This window comes from Patagioenas fasciata, chromosome 3 (assembly GCF_037038585.1).
Source record: "Patagioenas fasciata isolate bPatFas1 chromosome 3, bPatFas1.hap1, whole genome shotgun sequence".
NCBI lineage: Eukaryota > Metazoa > Chordata > Aves > Columbiformes > Columbidae > Patagioenas > Patagioenas fasciata.
Window position 1 is genome coordinate 27,160,236 of NC_092522.1, and position 20,576 is coordinate 27,180,811.

Consider the following 20,576-nt stretch of genomic DNA (forward strand, 5'->3'; position numbering starts at 1 on the left):
GTGTGGATAGAGAGCAGGTGATGGTAAGGGATAAAACTTCACTGACAAGAGTTCCTGACACCAACTTTATGTACTACAGGTATTGTCATCTGCTTTTTAAGACTTCCTAAGTGTCTCTAAACCTGTATAGTGTAGTAATTTCTCTATAAATACTCGTGTAAACTATCAAGGGGCTCGTACACATAAGCCATGTATTTCCACACAATTTTCTTCAAAAATATCTGTCCTGAATGAGAAATATTACTGGAAAAGCTTTTTTTTTTTTTTTTTTTTCTTGTATTGAAAGGGGCTTAGACTTGAGCTCTTAAATTCAGCATCCTTTATTAGTATGATTGCAGGTCTCACAAGGATTAACGTAACAGTTGGAAATGTTTAAAATATGTATTTTTCACATTTAAAAATGATAGAACTGTAAAATTTGATCTTTGGGGCTGGAAGTGAGTGTTGTATTATTTTCCTGTGGTTTGGGTACCTTCTCCTTCACCCAGGAGGCTGCAACATAATTTTTCATGTTTGGCTGCCTCCGTCTCGGATACTTACCCGGTTGCAACTACTGCAGTTTCTGAGTGTTTCACAAGACTTCTGGGAGAATATTATTACCTTAAACATATCACTGGCTCATGAATACTGAGTGCCTTTTTTTTAGTACTGATGAACTTTGCAAGGCTTTTGGTACTTTTTGGAAAGAAGGGCATGCTTTGGAGGAAGTTTACTAACAAATATAATGAGAGTGAGGGCAGATTTCACACACCCAAGAGGGAACCCTGGGCTGAAACCCATCAGGTCTTGGCCATGGAGAAGCTGAGCTAGTCAGAAGTCCCTCATTTACTTTATTTCCCTTGTAAACATACAGACTATTGGCTAAGCAAGCAATCTATGATCTTATACAGTTTTTGGGTTTTTTTGCGCTATGTTTAACACTTTTCTTGACAGAAGCAGTGAGAAACAAGAAGAAATATTTATGCTTGTGTGTAGTTGATGGTTCAGAGTCAACTACAGCCACTAGCCTGGCAATAATTTGAATTATTGCGAACACATGGAAGAGTGAACGGACTGGGGGGGTGGAAATGCAGGGCAAAAAAAAAAAAAAATCACAAGGGAGGTTTCTTGAGGATAATTTTATTAAAAGTTCATGTTTGAAGTGATGTCATCCTTTTCATTCTCTGCATTCAATTGCCTTTCTGAAGCTTGGCATAGCTATTCTGATGTGCAGCAAAAATATTACATCAAAAGTGAACGTTTGAATCCTGGCTGAAAAATAAAACAGAGGGCAGTGGGACACGGAGCAGGGGGAAAAAACCCCAAATGACTAAGAGTTCTTAAAAGTAAGATATAAAAGAAAATAATCATTTATCTCCCCTGACAAATAGTTCAAAAAGTAGCCAATAGTTTGGATCTGGTATGTCACATTGCATACAAATGAAGAAACTGTCACCATCGGTTTCCTCTGAAACCTTTTGATGTTATCTTCAGTAGTAAAGGGCATGTGACTTGATCAGGGCTTCTCCTCTCTGATACATAGTCAGAGTCCTGATCTACTGAAATAGCTGTGACAGGTTTCTCCACTCAATTAATATGATTTTTATTTTTTTCTTCAGTGTCTTTGTCTGCAGTGGGTATGGTTCACCCTTCCCTCTCCGCCCAGGAAAACCAGGTTCCTAATTTGGCAATTTCCACCTAGTCCTGTATATTGTGGTTTAGTCAGCAGTAACCTTACACCTGTTTTTCTCCATTTCCCAGGCTGACATTTTTTTCTAGGAAGAACAGGAAAGCAGAATTACAGTAATTTGTAAAGACACATTGGACACAATTCTTCTGAAAAGTCACAGGATGTATATTCTGATAATTTTTTTAAGGATTGTTTTGTTACATATTATCTTTCAATGGACAATTTGAATATTTGTGGTCAATGTCAGGGGACAGTAGTGGAAGGAAAAGATTTTTACAGACCTCTAATGCTTAATTTTTAAAAAGCACAGTTTCTGTGAGGTGTTTGTTTTTAAAACAAGCTAAATTAGTTAATATGCTTTAGTTGATTGGTCTAGAACCAGTGAAGTTGAAGAAACTTTTCCCAAAGGGCTAAACTTTCCTACTGTGGCAATTGATGGCAGAACTATCTTTGACTTCTCTACTGCAAGACCATGCTGTGAGGGAGAACTGAAGTAGCAGCTAATCTCCAGCAGGCCTCACCGGGCTCCACATGCCAGAATAGAGACCAGAACAAAATATCCTTGGTTCCATGTGTTGTGGTATGGGCTTTGCCATGGAGCTCCTCATGGAGGATGCCTTTGCTGCTGGTCACCCCAGGGTGGTTTCTGCTTCTGCTGGGACCCCAAAGCTGAAGGGACTAGTTTGCAAAATTTCTGAAGCTTGCAGCAGAGACAAAGAATGTTTATACTGTTTTGTTGGGTTTTTTTCTTTGTTTTCCTTCTGTTTTTCTGAGGAACATAAGCCACAATTGAGGTGTCTAGGAATTGTCTCTACCCAAACTAGCTAATTAAAAAAAGTGCTGCAGTTATTGAGTGCAAAGCAGTGTTTAAATGGGTGAAAGTTAATGGCCAGTGTTTGCACAGGAGGTTGGACCGGGTGATCTCTTCTAGCCTGCAGCCAATTAACCCGTGAGTACACGATGCTGCCTTGCCCTGCAGTTATCTAAGAGAAACCCAAACGTTTCCCAGACCAGAGCGGTGACCGGCCTGGTCACAGGCTGCCTACCCAAGCACACTCTGCTCTGTTTGGTTCTCCACTTGGCTTCTGCTGCCAACAGGTCCCTGTTACGAGTAAGAAGCTGACAGAGACTGGAAGAAAGCCTGAAGCATGCCAGCTCGGCTGGGAGGTGCAGCTGGTTAAAGTGCAGCAGCAGGTCATTTGCGGTGCAGGTACTGAAAGCTGTTTCATAGAGCAATTTTTTTCTTCAGTGATTTTAACGCCGCTGGCAATTAGGCACGTTTACACGGCATCTCTCTGCATGCTGAGGCAGCTTGTGTGTGCTGTTCTTCAGAGCTGGAAAAAGGTGGCTGTTGGGCTGCTTGTGCAGAAGGGTCTCTTTCGGAGTCCTCCGTCATGTGAAAATCTTCTGGGAGAACCAGAGTATGTGGGACTGGTCTGGCAGCATGTTCTCTTGTTGCTGAAGTCCCTCAGCTCTTATCTCCTGGTTTAGCAGAGCAGGAGAGCATGTCATGATGTCCTGCTAGGGCCCAAATATGTACTTAGAATGCTTTGCTTCTTGGCTAGCAAGAAAAGTTAGCATAGCTAGCTTGACTTTGTTTCATCTGAAGAATTTGGCTTTCCCCATGTCCTTTATGTTGTCTATGTAAGGAGTAAGAGCTGGTGTTGAACACTGGTGTCTGAAAAGTGATGGCTTTGGATGCTGAGTGAAGCTGATGGTACTAACTATTGGAATCTTGGAATGCAAATGCCATCCAAATTGGAATGGATTTGTCTTATATCTGTTAACACAAAAACGTAGGTCAGATGTCTTACCTATCAACATGGGTGGAAAAATCAGTCTTCCCAATGCTCCGCAGGACTATCAGTTCAATATATTCTGGATGTTTCAGCCCTGGGGCATAAATGGCCAGGGACAGAAACACCAGGGGCTTGCTTCCTTCTGCACCATCTGGAGATGTTTGCCATCTTCCTAGCACCATTTATCTGGATGGGGTAGGCAGCACCTCAGCAGCCAGCTGGCGAGCACAGGGACCCATTGGTGGTGCTGAGGGCTGGGAGAAAGACTCAGATGTGGCTGGAGGTCATGGGCTGCCATTGTGACGGTGCTCTCCCTTGGCTGGTGGGAAAAGGACAATGGGGACCTGGTGGACTCATCTCCTCACTGAAGAGTGAGGAGGTGGGGGAATGTCGTGCTTAACACTCAGCAGCAGGGCTTAGGAGATCCATAAAACCACCCATTTGCTTTCAGGGCTTACTCCGCAGTCAGCATGATTTCTCATGAGGAGGGGATTTTACTGTAGAACAGACGGCTAGGAAATGGAGTGTTTGCAGAGGGAAAAAATAATTGTATTTATGGACTGGGAGTCTAAGACCTTTGTGGACCTGATCACCTGTATCTGTCTGCTTTGCTTACAGGAGGCGAGTTATTTGGTAGTTTAAAATGTTGGCTATTGTATAATAATAATAATAACAATTTAAAGATTTTCCCAGCTGTTGGAGGGTGCAATTTTTCTTTTGTATGCCATTATGTATGCAAGACCAATTGGTAAACTGCAATGTACTGTTCTGTAATTATTCTCCCCTGTAGCTTTAATGAGGAGATCTGCGTGCAGTTTGATGGGAGAATATACTCTGCCGACAGCTACATCGAAAATCAAGACAGGTGTAATCTGCTTACTGTAGTCTGTGAATCCTCACCATGTGGCTATGTTATCTCTAGTGCATGTTTATAGAAAGATGCTTGTAAAAGGATTTAATTTAATGGAATAATGGTAACTGCCACTATGAAAATGAAGGGGCTCAAATAATATGGTGAGCAGAATCATATAAATACTAAAGTAGATGATTAAAAAATTGCTATATAACGTCATTCAGTCAACATCATATGAAAGGAAAATAGAAATTAAGCCACGTTAGGTGCTAAAAGAAAATGCCTTCTTTATTTCTAATCTGGTTTTAGAACAGACTTTGGAGAAAATGTATCATTTTGGAGTATGCACACAGAGATACGTGCCCAGTTCTACAGTTGCACTTGTGTGGGCAGGTGTGCATGGCTATTGCTGGAGCTCTGCATGGGCTCGTTTCCAGGACTGGAATCCTAAGAGCAGAATATCTTTTAGAAGGCAGATACTCTGCTGAGCCATGGCCAAGAGCTGTAGCTTTCTCTCAGGTGGAAGAACATTTATGTGATGAAAGGACCGGTTGAGACTCTGTTTAGGAACCCGCTCTGTTTCGGGTGGGGAGGCTTCATCAAGACACTTAAACACGAGGTACCTCTGTTTCCTTACCTGTATGGTCATGATAACAACAAACTATTTGTACAAAAGCAGCCCAGATAGCTTATTGACGAAAAAGCAGCATCTCTTTGCAAGCAGCAGTTAGACAAGATTGTTCCTTTGGAAAGATAAAAGTAAATGTAGCTCTTATTTTCAGAGGCTGAAAGAAATAATACCCAGTCAATCTCCATAGATGTGACTTATTAATTATCAGTCATTCTTAATCACCTAATACTGACATATATCTAACACACTGGAGAGTTTAATATCTGAAAGAATACTGACCAGGATTTTTCTCAGCAGTCCATTTTTAAGTGCTGGGGAGATAATGTGGTGCCAGCACTTTAGTATTGGGTTTCTGATCCCGTATCATTCTGTCCTTGAACAGGGAGTGTGAGTGCGCAGAGGATGGCAAGAAGTTGCTAGCAAGAGCTATTCTTAGTGTTGCCATGCTCCTCCTTTGGCTTATAGAATTTGGACATCTCATGACACATAATTTTGTTTGTTTGTTTTAAATATTTAACATTTTTGGTGTTAAGGCAAGTGGATTTGATTTATTATCCATATCAAGGATAGTGAAAGCCGCATGATCTGAAGTATTATGTTAGTGCATCAGCCAAAACATACTTAAAAAAATACAGTGAAAAGCACTTCTATTGGGGAAAGATGGGGGCTGGATGGGAGTTGGGCATCGCTGCTAATTATTCTTATTATGCTGATCTCACTCAGATTTTGAGTCTGGTGATTGCACTGACAAAGGACCAGCCTTGATTTCTGCACATATGTTGCTGTTACTTGTAAAACTGGGCTCACAGATTGCTCTGAAGCTTTTACTGTTCCTGCAGAACATTTCCATGGTTCCAGCAGTTTGATCACAAATGCAGCATCTCACTCCTAATGCTGTGCAGGTTGATAAAACAGTTGCCGAACTGGAATCCCTAAAGAAATTATTAATTATCTGGTTAATGTGCATCGGGCTGTGGGAGTGTGAGATTAATCACCAGTGCTGGGATGAGTTGCTGAAGTGGATTTTGGTTTTTCGTCTCCTGTCACTCGGTAATGGCTTTTCCTTCCTTCACCATCAGGTGAACAGGTGCGGAGATGCTGTATTTTCATTTTCCTGGAGTCGGTAACAGCCGGTGACCAGGAGATGCCTTTTTCTCAGTCCTGCTGCATGAGCAGTTTACAACATGAAGCGCTACCTGCTTCAGATGTTCCAGCTGCAGGAGATGCTCCTACAGCACAGGCCTGACCTGAGCCTTCCCAGCTCAACACGTTTGAACACATGCACTTGGGGAGGGGTGCCAGGGAGGAGCGCTGGGCTGAGCTGGGGCTGACTCTTCTGTATTCCCCAGGTCTCAAACGGGTTGACTTATATTTGGATGTGGAATCGCAACTTGACTCCTATTTTGAACTTATTTTTAGTACTCAGGTTTTTTCAGTAAGTGAACATTCAGCATGCCTCCTTTGTTTAATGTAACAAAAGAAAAATGTACTTCTTTGTAGGAAAGATACAGAAGAAGATTCTTGTAGCTCAGTCTTTGGTGGCACCATGCTTAAAGCATAAATATTCAGCCATGGGAGAATGAGTCAGACTCCTTTGGTGGTGGTAGACCAGTCAGGGCGTTCAGTTGCAATGCTGTGGCATTTGTCCTGTCCTGTTAACTGTTGTTAACCATCAGCAGCTGCATCTGAAATTGTTCAGCAAAGCTCTGATGTTCTTCCATGGGTCCCTACTGGGTTACACACATTTGCACCATACTGTGCGGTGATGGGGCGGGGGGGGGGGGGGGAAGTAGTAGTAATTTGTCTCTTAAATTTTACAGTTGTGTTGCTACATGAATCTTTTTGTATGTGAAGCCGTAACAGCTCTGCCTTGGGATCAGGACAATTGCCTGGAAGAGTCTTTTAGTGAGTGCTAGTGAGGGAGAAGAAGGAAAATGAGATGGAAGGAGCTGCATTGTATGCATCTAAAGCAGATAGTTTGCCTGGAGCCTGGGGAGCATCTTCTGGTTAAGAAGGGAAGAAGACAACAGCACAACAATCATTCCAATAATATGTGCTGAGGGTCAGAAGCAGAACGTGAATCTCTCTATTTATAAAGTCTACTCATTTGGATTACTCTTTCGCCTCTAACATGAGTGTTGTTTCTCCCCAAGGAAGGTCTGTAAATGACCACAGCTATTGAGACTTTGAGATGCACTGCTCTTGAGATTGGAGACCTGGTTTTTAACCTTCTACTTGACTACATTGTATCAAGTGCACTCTTTTTTTTTTTTTTAATGATGTGAGAGTGTGGGTATTGGACTTCATCAGCTTATGGCTTCTCTTTTTCTTTGCTGAACTAGTGGTGTTTTTGTCCCTGGTGAGCTGAAAATTTTTTATTACCTTGCCAGTTCAAGCAGACAGATATGTACTTGTATTATATTTGGGATTGCATTGCACTACTCCATCGCTGAGCTTTTGCTGTCTGTATTGTAGTATCCTGAATCCTTCTTCAGCTAAAAGTGTTACCTTGAGACAGGAAAAGAGGGGTTTTGAGGTTTTTGGAGAATTTGCTTTTTGTAATAGCTATATGTTCCAGTCTGGAATCCCTAAGCAGCCCCACAATGACATAAACATCCATTTGTTTTGCAAGCTATGGTATTACTTCACATTAAAGTAGATGACCCATTTGTGTTTGAAACACCTTAACCAGCGAGTCAGCATGGCAGCTGAGGGGTTTTAAACATTAAGCAGTCTTTGGGGCTTCAGGTTGAGTATTTGCATCAGACTTGTTTGGGTTTCTGGTCCTTGTAGAGCTTCCCAAGTTTGTTGTGATAAGTAAAACCAAGTTTACTTTGTTAAGCTCAGCAGTTCACAGCACTGAAGAGATAACATGGGGAAAATTAAGACCTTTAGGAGACAAGAAGTAAATGTCTGCCTGTATGGGGTGCAGGTCACTCTTTTTCTATGGCTTTATTAGATGATGTCTGTGTGACCATGCGTGCAGGGGTGCTTGCCCACAGTGGTGTGCTGAAGTGATGCAAAAGGAGTGTAAAAACTTGGTAAATGTATGAACCAGAAAGACAGTAACTCACCAGAGTCTTCTGCAGCTGTTGATTTCTGGTACTTAAAAATAAGTAGAACAACAGATTTTCACATGACTAAATTGTGCAAATCCATGCCTAATTTACATGTATGATCACCTTGACTGCTTGTACAAATCAGGTAATTGTGCATGCAAATAGCTAATTAACACAATTAGCTGATCTGCTGATGAAGTCTCAGGATCTGTAAGTGTATAGTATCCATGTAGTTATGTATCTGCAACCAGCTGTATAGAAAAAAATAATCTAAGCCATGATAGCTGCTAGCAGTTTTGGGGGGTTGCTTATTTTTTAATCTCAGGGTGTTTTGGCTTTGAGGGGGAGAAATGTTTGATTGAGATAACAACCGTTGGGTGGGGATCCAACATCACTTAGGCTTATTAGAAAAATCTCAATTTGAAGCAGCGAGCTGGCACTGCTGCCAAAGCTCACTCGCAGCACTGTGACCCGTGGCAGGCTGGCCAGTCTGGTGGCACAAAGGCTGTGGTTGTGCCCACCGTGTAAATTGTTCTGTGTGAGTACAGGGCTATGCTAGTGGTGCCCTATGGCTTCTTAAAAGTCCCTGTGAACCATGCTTGTGAAATACATACTTAATGTAACACTATTTTTAGATAAGCGTAATATTTCAGATTTGAAAGCCTTCTGCCTTCTTCCAACTTGGTAGAAAAGAACTTCCTGGAAAAAAGGTTTGAAGGGTGAGTTTTCTGGTTTTGTCGATTTGTCTAAATTGAAGATATCTTCCTTTGCATTTGACTGCTAAGCAAAAAATACGCAGGCAAGTTTAAACGTGCAAATTGTTGAAGTTTTGCAATTTCATTAATGGACACTAAATATGAGTCCAGGAGTTTCAGAAATGAATTTTCTCTCTTTGTTTCTATTATTTTTATAGCTGTTATGAGGGAACAGACAGCCTTCACCATAGTAATTATTTATACTTTCAAAGCAAACGGTGTGATGGTGCAGTCAGTTCCTACAAATAAACAAACATAGGCATTTATGGAATCAAGTTGAGTCTATACCAAAGTAAGTAATAGCATAATCTTCTGAAGGTACATATTTCTTTAACTACTTTTAAGAAATGTTGCCTAGTTATAAAATAGAAAAATCCTGTGTATTAGATTAATATCCCAGGTGCTTTCTAGATTTCCTTTCTTGCAAGTATAGTTGTATTTTAAAACAGAGATATGCCAATGCCATATAAGTGCCAGGATTCAAATCCTAGCAAGAGGTTTGTGTCCAAGACTGTGCCACTGTATTCTGTTTCGTATTTCTCACATACATGTCTGTGGTATGTAGCATTTTCTTTACTTGCGCTTCAAAACATGTTGAAAATAAATGAGTTAGATGCTGATTGTGCAGGGACTGTGGTGACAAAAGGAGAACCTTGTTATGTGCTCCACAGTAACTCTTTCATGTCCTTAAAATCTGCTCTGTGAAGGGACTTAGATATGGCCAGGAAAGGTGGGATTAGTCTTTAAAAAAAAAGAGCCGTGAAATGTTTTACTATCATCTAGGTGACTACCAGACAAAAAGCCAAGAGATTTCAGTGTAAGACCTCACGTGAAAAATCCTATTTCTGATAGAGTAGTGTCCATCTAGTTGTGGTAGGGTGCAGATCTGGGAGAGAGAAGTGCCAGCCCCGATGTGGTCATGAAGCCTCTTCCCTGCGAGGGTCAGGGTATTTCTAAGTACAGAGGAAACTCCTCAAATGTGGACAGAAGGTCTTCTTAAAAGTACATTTTAAAGAAAGCAGAATGAAAACCAAAGTACTGGAGACTTCTGCAGTTTTTGGCTGCAAAGTGCACTGTGAAGATGCATAAAACCCATAGAGAACCTCCTCTCTTTGTCAAGCTGTGTAGTGGCACTATTGGAGGTGGGAATCGTAAAAAAACCAACCAACCAAAACCCCCCAAAATAAAACAAACAAAAGAAACTCACCACACACAAAAAAACCCACAAAACAAAGTCACGGCTTGGCTGCTGGTGTGTGCATGCACCCAAGAGCACATCCAGCGTGTGGCTTGCTCTTGTCAGCCTCAGTGTCCAAGCCCCAGGCGTAGAAAGGAAGAGCTGAGGCCTTGCTAGTGCTGGTGTGTGCACAGGCTCTTCCCTCCTTTCCAGCATGTGCTTTGCAATTTAAAGATGCACAATTCATTGAATGACAAATGATGATTAGTGAGGAGCTGAGGCCTATCTGCCTCAAAAAGAAGCTGTGGAGGACACATGCTGACTTTATTCCTGGCCATGTCAGGCTTTTGTCTCTGCTGCTTGCTTATTTTTTTAAAGGAACAGTGGCAGCTGTTTGGTGAACGTTTTATTTAAAACTTTCTTCTGATAAAAGCAACAACTTTTATGATTTTATAGCTCATTATTTCTCAGTGAATCTTAAAATTTCATAATTGGCTGAAAAAAGTTTTTTCCGTTGTGAATCAGCCAGATTTCCCCATTGACTGTACTGGTGTCCTGGAATTGAAAACTAATGGGAAACGAGAAGAAAGCAACACAAAAAATAAGCAATCTGTTTTTAAAGGACAAACTCAATGAGGCTGGAGGAGGAGAAAAAAAAAGCCCTGTAATAAATGGAAAATAGAACAAGTGAAACATCTGTAGCTCTTCTTGTTGGGACAGTTTAAATCCTACTTTTACCAGGTTGCAGAACTGCTTGCGTAGCTGAGGCTGAAGGCTGTAACATGCTTAAGTGTCTTGCAAGCATGTGGTGGTTGTTTTTTTCTGACCTGACACTAGCTGTGTGCTATGCAGTGCCAATCAGGAAAAGAGCAAGCCATTTATTGAACTGTTTGGAAGTGGAAAGGATGGAGATTGTACTTGGCTACAGTGATGACATTTACACTTTTGGTTAGTTGAAATGCTGTTGATATCCATGAATACAGGCTTAAAGCCTTCTCTGAAACCTTAGGAATTACCTCTCTGGCATTTTAAGAGACAGCTCTTTTTTAAAAAAAAGATATCTATGTCCTATCAAATTCAGTGAGGAAAAACTTCTACCAGTGATGGGATAAAATTCCTAGTCCCTGCGAACTTTCATCTAGGACTAAAGGAAAAGTTGAGTTTCATGTGCCTCTTAACGGCTTGTGGGCTTTTTTCAGAAAGGATACACCTGCCAAGAAGTGAAGCAACACCTCTGTTCGTAGGCATCTCACTCAGAAGGTCCCAAAAGTTTATATTCCTTCTTCAGTTACTCATTGACCTTAAGTAAACTGGAAATGCAGTGTTGATGCAAGTGCCAAATTGCTGTGATATGCAGATGATTTCTCTCCTTGCCCTTTCCTGTCAAGGACCATGGTGCCAGCCAGCAAGATGGCTGATTGCCTTGCCTTATTAACGAATGTTTGAGGAACAGCTGATGGCTGAAATACTCTAAAATGAAGCTGATGATTGTGAGGAGGAGGAACCTGTGCTAAGAGTTGGTAACCAGAGTTTATCTAGAAATATGTGCCTGCAGTTATTCCCTCTAGCCTGCAGTTCAGCAGCCTGCTGGAAGTTTCTGAGGTTCTGATGTCCACAAACCATTGTTTCCATTATCTCTAGGTGATTAGGAGACAATATCCCCTTCTGGCAAAAGATGATCTATTTCTGCATATTTGCGCCATTGTCTTGCAGCCCACAGCCATTTGGTGTCCCTGGATGTGAAGTGAGTAGCACTTTGACCAACCTGTTTTGTACAGTGTGTAGGAGTGCGTGGCCTCAGCAACGCAGGTCTCCATGAGCATCCTAGTGCTGTTTGTCTTTCAGTTTCTCTGTGGCTGAGCCTTGCTTGGGTGTTTTTATTAAAGTCCTCTGCTGAAAACTGTGGCTTTGTGCCTCTAGTGCAATGGAGTGCTCCGTAATAATGATGTTAGCTTTTTTTCCCCAAAAAAATCTTCTAGTGGAGTCATGGACACCTATGCACAGAGTTTACACAATAGTTTCTCTTTGTCATTTTGAGATTCTTGAAGTTCTAGCAATTGAAACCTGTTGAAATCTCTTGCTGTGCAGCCAGTGCAGAGTTAGTCTGTGCTCCAGGCAGGATTTTCTTGTGGAGTGGTCTGAACTGGTTATGTAGACTTCCCCGTGACGTGTCTGGTCTTGTGCTCTGAGTTTGGCTTCATTCTTGCCTTCCCTGTCACAAACACAGGGTCTCTGTTTACAACTGAAAGAAAATGCTGCTCGAGTGTTTTCCTTTGTGGAGGGGATGAGAAAAGCAGCAATGTATGAGTGATGGCGATGGTTCCTTGATGCGATGGTGCTGGGACAATGTGATGATACCCCCTAGAATTTTTTTTTCCCTATTTCTGTAAAATATGTGCTGTTACACCCTTCGGGAAACAAATAAAACAGGCCTTGGAACAGACGAAGAAAAAAAGAGTTGTATTTTGTCTCGCAGTACCTTTATGTACAGGGTTGATCCTGGGAGCCTCAAAGCATCGTTAATGGTAACAGTACACAATGACTGACTTTTTCCAGTGAATCAACAAGCATATTGTATTGACATTTAAGTTTTGAGGTCTTTGTATATCCTGGGTGCAGGAATGAAGCTCCCAGATCAGTTGCTGCTGGCAAGGAGACGTAGATGCATTATTAGGGATAACTTGGTTTATCTCCTTTGACACTTTTCTGATATCTCTTGATCATTAAGGTCTGGATTAAGTGCAAAAAAACATTACTTGCACGGATGTTATGTAGCTCATGCCTCAGATCTTTTATGAGAGAGTTTGGGTGCTTAATGTCTTCCAATTCAAAAAGAAAAATCAAAGTCTTATGTACAGCTTCCTTCTGTCAGGTGCTGAGATGAGGGTTAGGTGAGAGCGTAACAGAAACCTGGGTATTTGAAAGTCACACTTCCAGCTGAATTTAATATGATTGTAGATAAAACTCATAGAAGAGGAAAGGTTTGTTTGGGGGTGTTTTTCCATTTCATTAGTGTGTTTAATGAAGTTGTACTACTCTTGGGAGAGAAATCACCTGTATTTTCTTTCCTCTGAACTTCCATCATGATATTTTTGTGAAGTTCTGCTGTATCAGGAGCTTGCAGTATGTTCATCCCCAACACTGGGAAGAGATGGCTCTTCGGCAGTGGTGTTGACAGCATTGAACAGGTGAGAGAAGGTGATTGGCAGCTATTGGAAGAGAGTAGGATGAGTATGTGCTTGGCTGCCCAAAAAGCCACACTGATCTTCAAACAAATATGTTTTTCATTATTTTTGTTTGAAATCCCTACCCTACTGAAAATATAGCTATAGTTTATAAGTAAATTTATCTATTTCATCCTGGACCTGTAACAGAATGCAGAAATCAAACACTTCTGTCTTTCAGTTTGACCAGAGTTGCTGATTTGTGTTTCACAGGAACCCAGCAGGCTTTTCTGGTACTCCTGAGCTGATGAAAAAATCTCAGGGAAGCTATTGCATTGTTTCCCTGTGACAGCAGAAACACTATGGTAATATTGACTAGCCCTAGGGACTGATGTATTTAGCAGCCAAACATCCCCTCACTGGGGCAGTCTTATTTACCCTAGTTTGTTCCTCTTCAGCACTTTTCATCTGAGGCTTGCGAAAAGTGGACTTTACCTTGTGTAGCTTTTACCATGACCGTTTATGGATGGAGAGCTGAGGCTCAGATAAATTGTGACTTTCCAAAGGTTACCTCGCATGCCACAAACAAGGGTCTGTGCATTGTTTCCCAGATAGCTACTTTTCCCACATTTTCTTTAACCAAGTGGGAAGAAACTCATCTGTACAGAGGGTCTAGCACAATTTAGGTAAGCAAGGATCACATAAGTTGTCAAGTGAGACCTTGTGCTGGTGTTGCACAGAGGGATAAACTGGTCAAGAACTTTGTGGGCTGCTTTACAAAAGACAAATGACTGCACAAAATTTGATTTGTGGAGAAACCGCTTCCTAGGAGAAAACAGAACCTCAGCATAAGTAGATAGGCAAACTACTGATGTAGAAATAGCTCAGATAATGAAAGGCTGGTAAATAGAGATATGGCAGCAATTTGGATGTATGTGAGAGACAAGTTAAACTGACCTGAGTTTGGAGGAATTTATTATCTCACAGAGTTCCTCTGGTTTAACTCAGTCTGTGCTAGGTCACGTTTAGTTGAAGCAGAAGATTATTTGTAGAAGCCTAAAGTCATCTTTCTGTAAAACAAAGCAAAAAATGGCCCAACTGCAACCTCAAGCTTGCTCAGAATAATCCAAATGTGTTTTGAAGGACTTCAGAGCTATATTTTGTTCTGAAGATTCCTGTTCTTTTGTATTTTCTTTGCCAAGTGAGTAATTAGTTACTCCTTGATTATTGCTTATCACTTTATACTTTTTCATGGGGACAGCAAGGGACTGTGAAGCTGTTAATAACTATACTCAGATCACCTTTCTCAAGCATGGTTTTATTACCTTAGAAATTACAGCAGGGGTGAATCCTTTTTTTTTTAAGTTCGTGTACTTAACCCTGGTATCCTTGAGTGCTTTCCAAAGCATCCTCAGTGAATACCAGAAGTGGTGTAGTCTCATTTTTCTTTCCTTGAATTGCTACACTCCAACAGTGTTGACCAACAGCATTGAGTGTGAAGGCTTGACTGAAGCAGTCTTAGTCTCTTTTTCATCCCATAGTTGGGAATTTTCTTTCATCTTTTCATATGTTGCTAAACATGGCAACAAGCGTGGCTCTGCAACAGATGCAATTCTTTCTAGGTCTCTAGGTAACATTTTAACCTGTGTAATGTTCACAGCCTAGCATCGTAAGTAATATTCCAGGAAATACACTACCGCTTGTTAAAAAGGATAGGACCCTGGAGATGCCTTTAAATATGCCTGTAAAGTGAGAGGTGCCAAGAGAAAGATAATATGGCTGATTATAGTTATTTACCTTACATTTTCATTCGCCCTTAACTGGGTGTAATTTAGGGGCATGAAATCTCTTATTGGAAGTGTATTTGCATTAAACAGCTCTAAGCAACCATGAAAGTGCAGAAGCTGAAAAATTGACAGACTGGGTTCCTAGAATCCCAAAGTAGCATTTTTGTAATAGGCATACAAACAAATCAAATAAACATGTTTTGCTTCAACGACTTAAAGAATATGGTCTTTGGAGTAATTTGTCTTCTTTTTTTTTTTCTTTTTTTTTTTTTAAACTATCATTTCTAACCTTTTCATTGCCTATCTCTAGTTTGCAGCTCCTCCTAACAATCTGCAGCAATTTCCAACCCAGCTGTTGTGGTTGCAGAGCACTGTGCCTTTGTTTAGCTTTCCCTGAGCTATCAAATCGGCCTATAAAGGGGATTACCTAGCTGGTGATGTTGTTTTTCAGGTCTGCACTTTTTAACAAATAATTGTTTCACAGTGGCTCTTCAAAAAAAAAAAAAAAAAAAAAGGAATCTGAAAAATCAAACTTTACAGTTGGATGGAATCAAGCCTTGCAAGCAGGTACCTTTGGTTTGCTTTGATAATCCCCTTTGCTTCCTTTGCAAGTAATCATAAACAAGTTGAAATCAACTGTAAGAGTAGTGGATCTTTTCAGTCAGGTCATGTTTTTGTAGCAAGATTTAAATTTTCACATGTGCTTTATTTAAAAGGAATTTTTGTCTACTATGTTGGTGTGCCCGAAGCCTGAGAAATTTGTAATATGAGTTTGTACTATTAAATAGATATGATCTTCCACCTCTACCTCCTAGTAGTCAGTCAGCTCTTTTATACCTATGAACTCTTCCACAAAGCAGTTTAACTGAATTTTGTGAAATGTTGTGATCTTTGCACGAATAGAGTTATTGAAATAAAAAGCATTAGCACTATTTATTTCAGCAGGTTGCGGAATTAATGGCTAAAGAAGAAAAACTGGTAAAACTTGCTATATATACAATGGTCTTTAAGAAACAATTTGTGTTTAAGAAAGCAGATCTGTCTGAATTTATATTACGGTACATATGCTCCTTGTATGGTGCTGTGTAGGAAGTTTTCTAACAATACATGTTATTGAAATACAGATATAGTATTATTTTTTTAGTATTATGTTGAGAGTTAAATGGAAGCTAGTGTCTGTCTTGCTCTGCACAATGCAAAAGATATATTTACTGTACTTGAGTGTCTTCAATTTTGGTTCTCATTTTGCAAACACAGTACATTTTAATTAAGGCTTGTCACTCAAGATCTAATGAATACATTTACTGTAACGTCTCCTTCTTCAGGAGGTGAATTTGACTTAGAAATTGTCTCTGGCACAGAGGGACTGATAATATCAGTTTAAAAGAATCCTTTTCCTGGGGAAGAGTGTTTATGTGGTTTGTGCTGCTCTTGCTGGGTATGGGGTAGCAGCGTTCACCTGAAGGATCACAGAACAATGCTTGTTGCAACATACAGATAGAGAAGAAAAATCTCTAAAGATACATATATATATGTTTAGCCTGGAGAATGTACCTGCGTGAGACTGTATTTTATTTTTTTTACTTTGCTTTCTTCTTTGACACAGTTTCAGAGGTGATTTATTGATTATATTTGGAAAGATTAAGAAACTTCTCTCCCCAAATCACGTTTCTGTTAGCATATGAGAGGACTTTGATCAAACAAACAATGAATTGTCTAATACACAGAGTTTATAAAAAAAAAATCCTATAAAAGCAGGTTTCAATTGACCTTTTACCTGCGCCTGTTTCTACTGTGGCAGGTGGAGCCTGCATGAGGATAGTTGCTGTGCTCCTGCGTCTCCAGCTCTTGTTACTGTTCATGTTAAAACTCCTGCTTTTAATGTCAAGTCAAAACCATAACTGATTTTATTGTCATGTAAATGCCTCAAATATTTTGCCTTTCAGTGTTGCAATATTTTAAACGAAAATTATTTTCATCTGCTTAAATCAAGGTTATATTAATGGTGCTGTCTTCTGGTGTAGTGTTATGGAGGAAAGGCTTTAGCCCCTGAGGTACTTCCCCAACCTCTTCTACCAGCAGCTTTTACCGTCACCATATTCAAATGTGTCACATCCACCTTTGTGAGGCAACGCACGGTTTTTCAGGAAGGCAGGCCCTGGTGCAGGTTTGTGATCAAGGGGAGATGCTGGTGGCACCACAGGGGGCACAGGAAGGTGCCCTGCCACACACCTCAAGCCTCTCCTCATCCTCCTGACCTTGAGCCGAGACTGGTGAGCAAGGCTTTGTGTGATGGCAAAAGGGCAGGATCAGACAATGCTTGTGACACAGAGGGGTTGAGAATGGGAGGTGCGGTAAGGGAGTGGGAAGAGGCTGGTGGGATCCCCTGAGAGCATCCCACACTGCGTACAGCACAGGGGTTCCCCAAAGAGAAGCCTCAGATATCCTGGTTAAGGACTTATTTGGCAGGTGGTGTGCAATTCACCCGTGATCATCCAATGCAAATGCTTGGGAAGTGCTATTGCATCTGTTTTGCATGCAAGGAATTGTGTCATACTTAGAGCAAAGCCCAGATTTTCAAACCTACCTGTCCACCAGTGTCCTCATCCAGGGTCCCAGAGGAGCTCTCTGATGGTGAGGGGACCAAGGCTGCCACACCCAAATCACACAATGGGGACTTATTCTTCCCTCTGCCAGCCCATCCCCAACACAGGGGTGGTGGGGACAGGCTGGGGACCAGGATGCTCTTCCCTGTGGCTACCGCTGCAAAGGGACAGAGAGTTAACATAGGGCTGCGAAGGGCCCTGAATGGGCCACCCAACGTGGCAGGATATGGCTGATGACAAACAAGGGTCACTGATGGGTACATGCTTTTTTGACCTGCCTGAATTTTTCCAGTCAGGCCTTTAATTACCAGGGAAAGGTACAGACAAATGCAAAAAAAAACCCACAAACAAACAAAAAACCAAACCCACCAAAACAAAAAACAAACCAACCAAACAAAAAACACCACCAAAAAAACACAAACCCAACAACAAAATCCACCTCAAATAAATTGGTGCTATAGCAAGGCTCTACAAGGAAATACATTTTAGAAAGTTTTTTAAAATTAATCAGGATTTTGTTGTCAGGCTAAACCAGACTAAAAATAAACAGCTGTATAGTACTTCATTAAGCTGCCTGCTTGGAGTGATTTTCCCATTGATTAGTCTCAGGGCTAATGCTGGTTCATTCCTCATTTCATTGCTAATTAACATCAGCTCTGCTCCTGACCACTTGACCGCACACTCTCTGTGAACATGTGCTGGTTTGGCAAGTAATAACTTCTCCCTCCTTCTTAAAAGAGAGAATTAAGGGAGAAAATAGCTATCAAGCATTGATCTCTGGCTGCTTCTACTGTAAGGATAGCAAATTGTAAAACCGTATCAGCCTGTACGAAGGGTAATAAACATAGTTTACAGAGCGCAGGAGTTTGATTGAGGAACTATGTAAATACAGATGATGAGCTCAAGCTGCCGTATGAATTGACAGGCTTGGCTCATCTCCTGTCAGTCGAGTTGATTCAGGCTCTGCTGGGATGCTCGTGGTGCAGATTACCTGACCTGGGGGCTTGCGGCTGCTGGCCATTGGGGACTGGTCTGCTTTTCCACATCTCCACGATGTTCTTGGAGTCTGAATAACGAAATGTGTTGGCAACAGGTATGGCAAGAGCAGGGAACATAAAGCCATAGTTCTAGCTTTGTCAAGCCACTTCTGTGCAAGTGGAACACAGATGAAAACAGGAGAATGAAATACTAGAATTGGCGTGGATGCACTCTGAGGAAATATCTAACAACTCTAATGAAATTAGCAGCCTCTGTTCTGGGTGAAAAGGTCGATTTTTCCATAAAACCCAAGTAAACTGGCATTTTGGAAAACATCTACTAAACTTGGCATGGAATAAATAACATTATCACAAAGTCTTGGTTCAATTCCAGATTATAGCATTTTATTTTAATTGAATTGGGTATTGCGTTTCATTTTCAGAAGGTCTTTTTTTTTTTTTTTTTAATTCCTACATTTTGTAGCATTCGTATCTCAGAACTAATCAGAAACTCAGCCTTCTATAAATCTATCAATCAGGAACAGTCACTGGAGAGAGCGCTTGCCTGACTCATAATCCTTTTCTACCTACTTTTGAGCAGAATCCTAATTCGCTTGTTCATCAATTATATATTTTTATATATTTCCACCATTAATTTAATGGATTTAGGGCTCAGTCTTGCAAACACTTTTGCACGTAACTATTCATGCAAGCAGGCTGCTCATATGAGTAAAATTAATCATGTGAGATATTTGTAAGATCAAACTTTACAGTAGTTGTATGTATTCACACACAAGGTCATGGCCTACCTAATTCCCCTTCTTTGATCTGTAGTAACTAAAAGCAGCTTTTACTCACGTAAGTTAAAAAAAATCTGTATTTTAAAATTTAGTAACTGTACTAATTATGAAAAGAAAGGTAGAGAAGTCATTCCTGTGTTTAAGAATATAAATAAGAAGTTTGGATCAGGAAGAGCTCCCTCTTAATTAAGTATTGCCTGATTGGTTATGTCATGTGACCTTCATGGATGGTTCTGGAATTGGCCTCAAAGCAGAGACAGAAGCGTAGAAAATCTTGTGGTGTTGTCAACTGACTTGAGACAAGGGTAAAACCATATATTGCACAGCAGACTTTATTAGTTAGAAAATGAAAACAGAATTTTGCCTCCTGTTCCCAGGACACGTCCAGCATCTACTCTTTCTAAAGAAATATGCCTACCACATTTTAAACTCTTTTTGTGATCCTTCCATTTCCAGTCCTAGTCAGAAGCAAAACAAGAAATAAATATTCACATTAATAATAATAAATAAACAAAACCCAAGACAAATGTGTTCTTGGATGCTTTTGAACTGTAAGGAGTCCTATTTTGAGGGAGTACCTTGGTCTATCTTTTGCTTTTGCTAGGTCAGTAGTTATACTCTCCTGCTTGTATTCAGGTATTTTATATTTTGCTTCACTGTGGAGAGGTATCAGGTGATGGGTAAAATACGGGTTCATTGTTCGTATAAATCCCCCAAAGTTAATTTCTTTCCTCGCTTCTATAGTGGAATAAGCATATCCACGTCCTTATGCACATCTGTATTAGGAGGAAGTGTAGTTCTTCTGCAAGACTGTGTCCAAGCTGCTTGCTGAGCACTCCGTGCTGAGTTGAGCTTTCTGGGCTGCCATCACGTCTGTGTGGCAGCTTCACCAGCCTCGTGTTGTGGGGAAGCGGTGGCGTGCAGAGCCCAGGGCATGGGGACAAGCTCTGGAGCCCACACAGCAGGGTTAGAAAGGACTCCAAAGGTGACAGAGAGAAGACCAAGCAAATGAGCTAAGTGCTACGGCTAGGACTGTGACTTGGAGGTGGTGGGTGCCTGGAGTGTTGCAGATTTTGCTAAAGCAGTAAATATCTCGATGCTTTTTTTTAACCTGTTACCAAAGCGTTAAATAATAAAGTTGAAAGCTGGCAGTTTCATATTTTCCTTCTTTGCCTCTTAATTAAAAAAAATGTCAAAGGAAGGTGCTAAGACAATTTTAAAAACCCTTATGATGATAGCATATTTAAAATAAGATTTTAGGGGAGGCTGACATGGGTGAAAGAGACTTGGTGATCCTCA

The 20,576-nt window shown here is 40.8% G+C and overlaps 1 protein-coding gene across 15 annotated transcripts in view; it reads left to right on the forward strand.

Annotated features, from left to right (window-relative positions):
* Positions 1 to 20,576, forward strand: part of ESRRG (estrogen related receptor gamma) — a 403,168-nt gene that overhangs the window by 113,404 nt on the left and 269,188 nt on the right. Inside the window, exon 1 of one of the 15 annotated variants that reach the window (XM_065834225.2) lies at positions 2,700 to 2,879. The exons of the other annotated variants lie outside the window; for them this stretch is intronic. The gene's annotated coding sequence lies outside the window, so the exon portion shown is untranslated. Of the gene's footprint in view, positions 1 to 2,699; positions 2,880 to 20,576 lie in introns of those variants that run through there. 15 annotated transcript variants of the gene reach the window in all.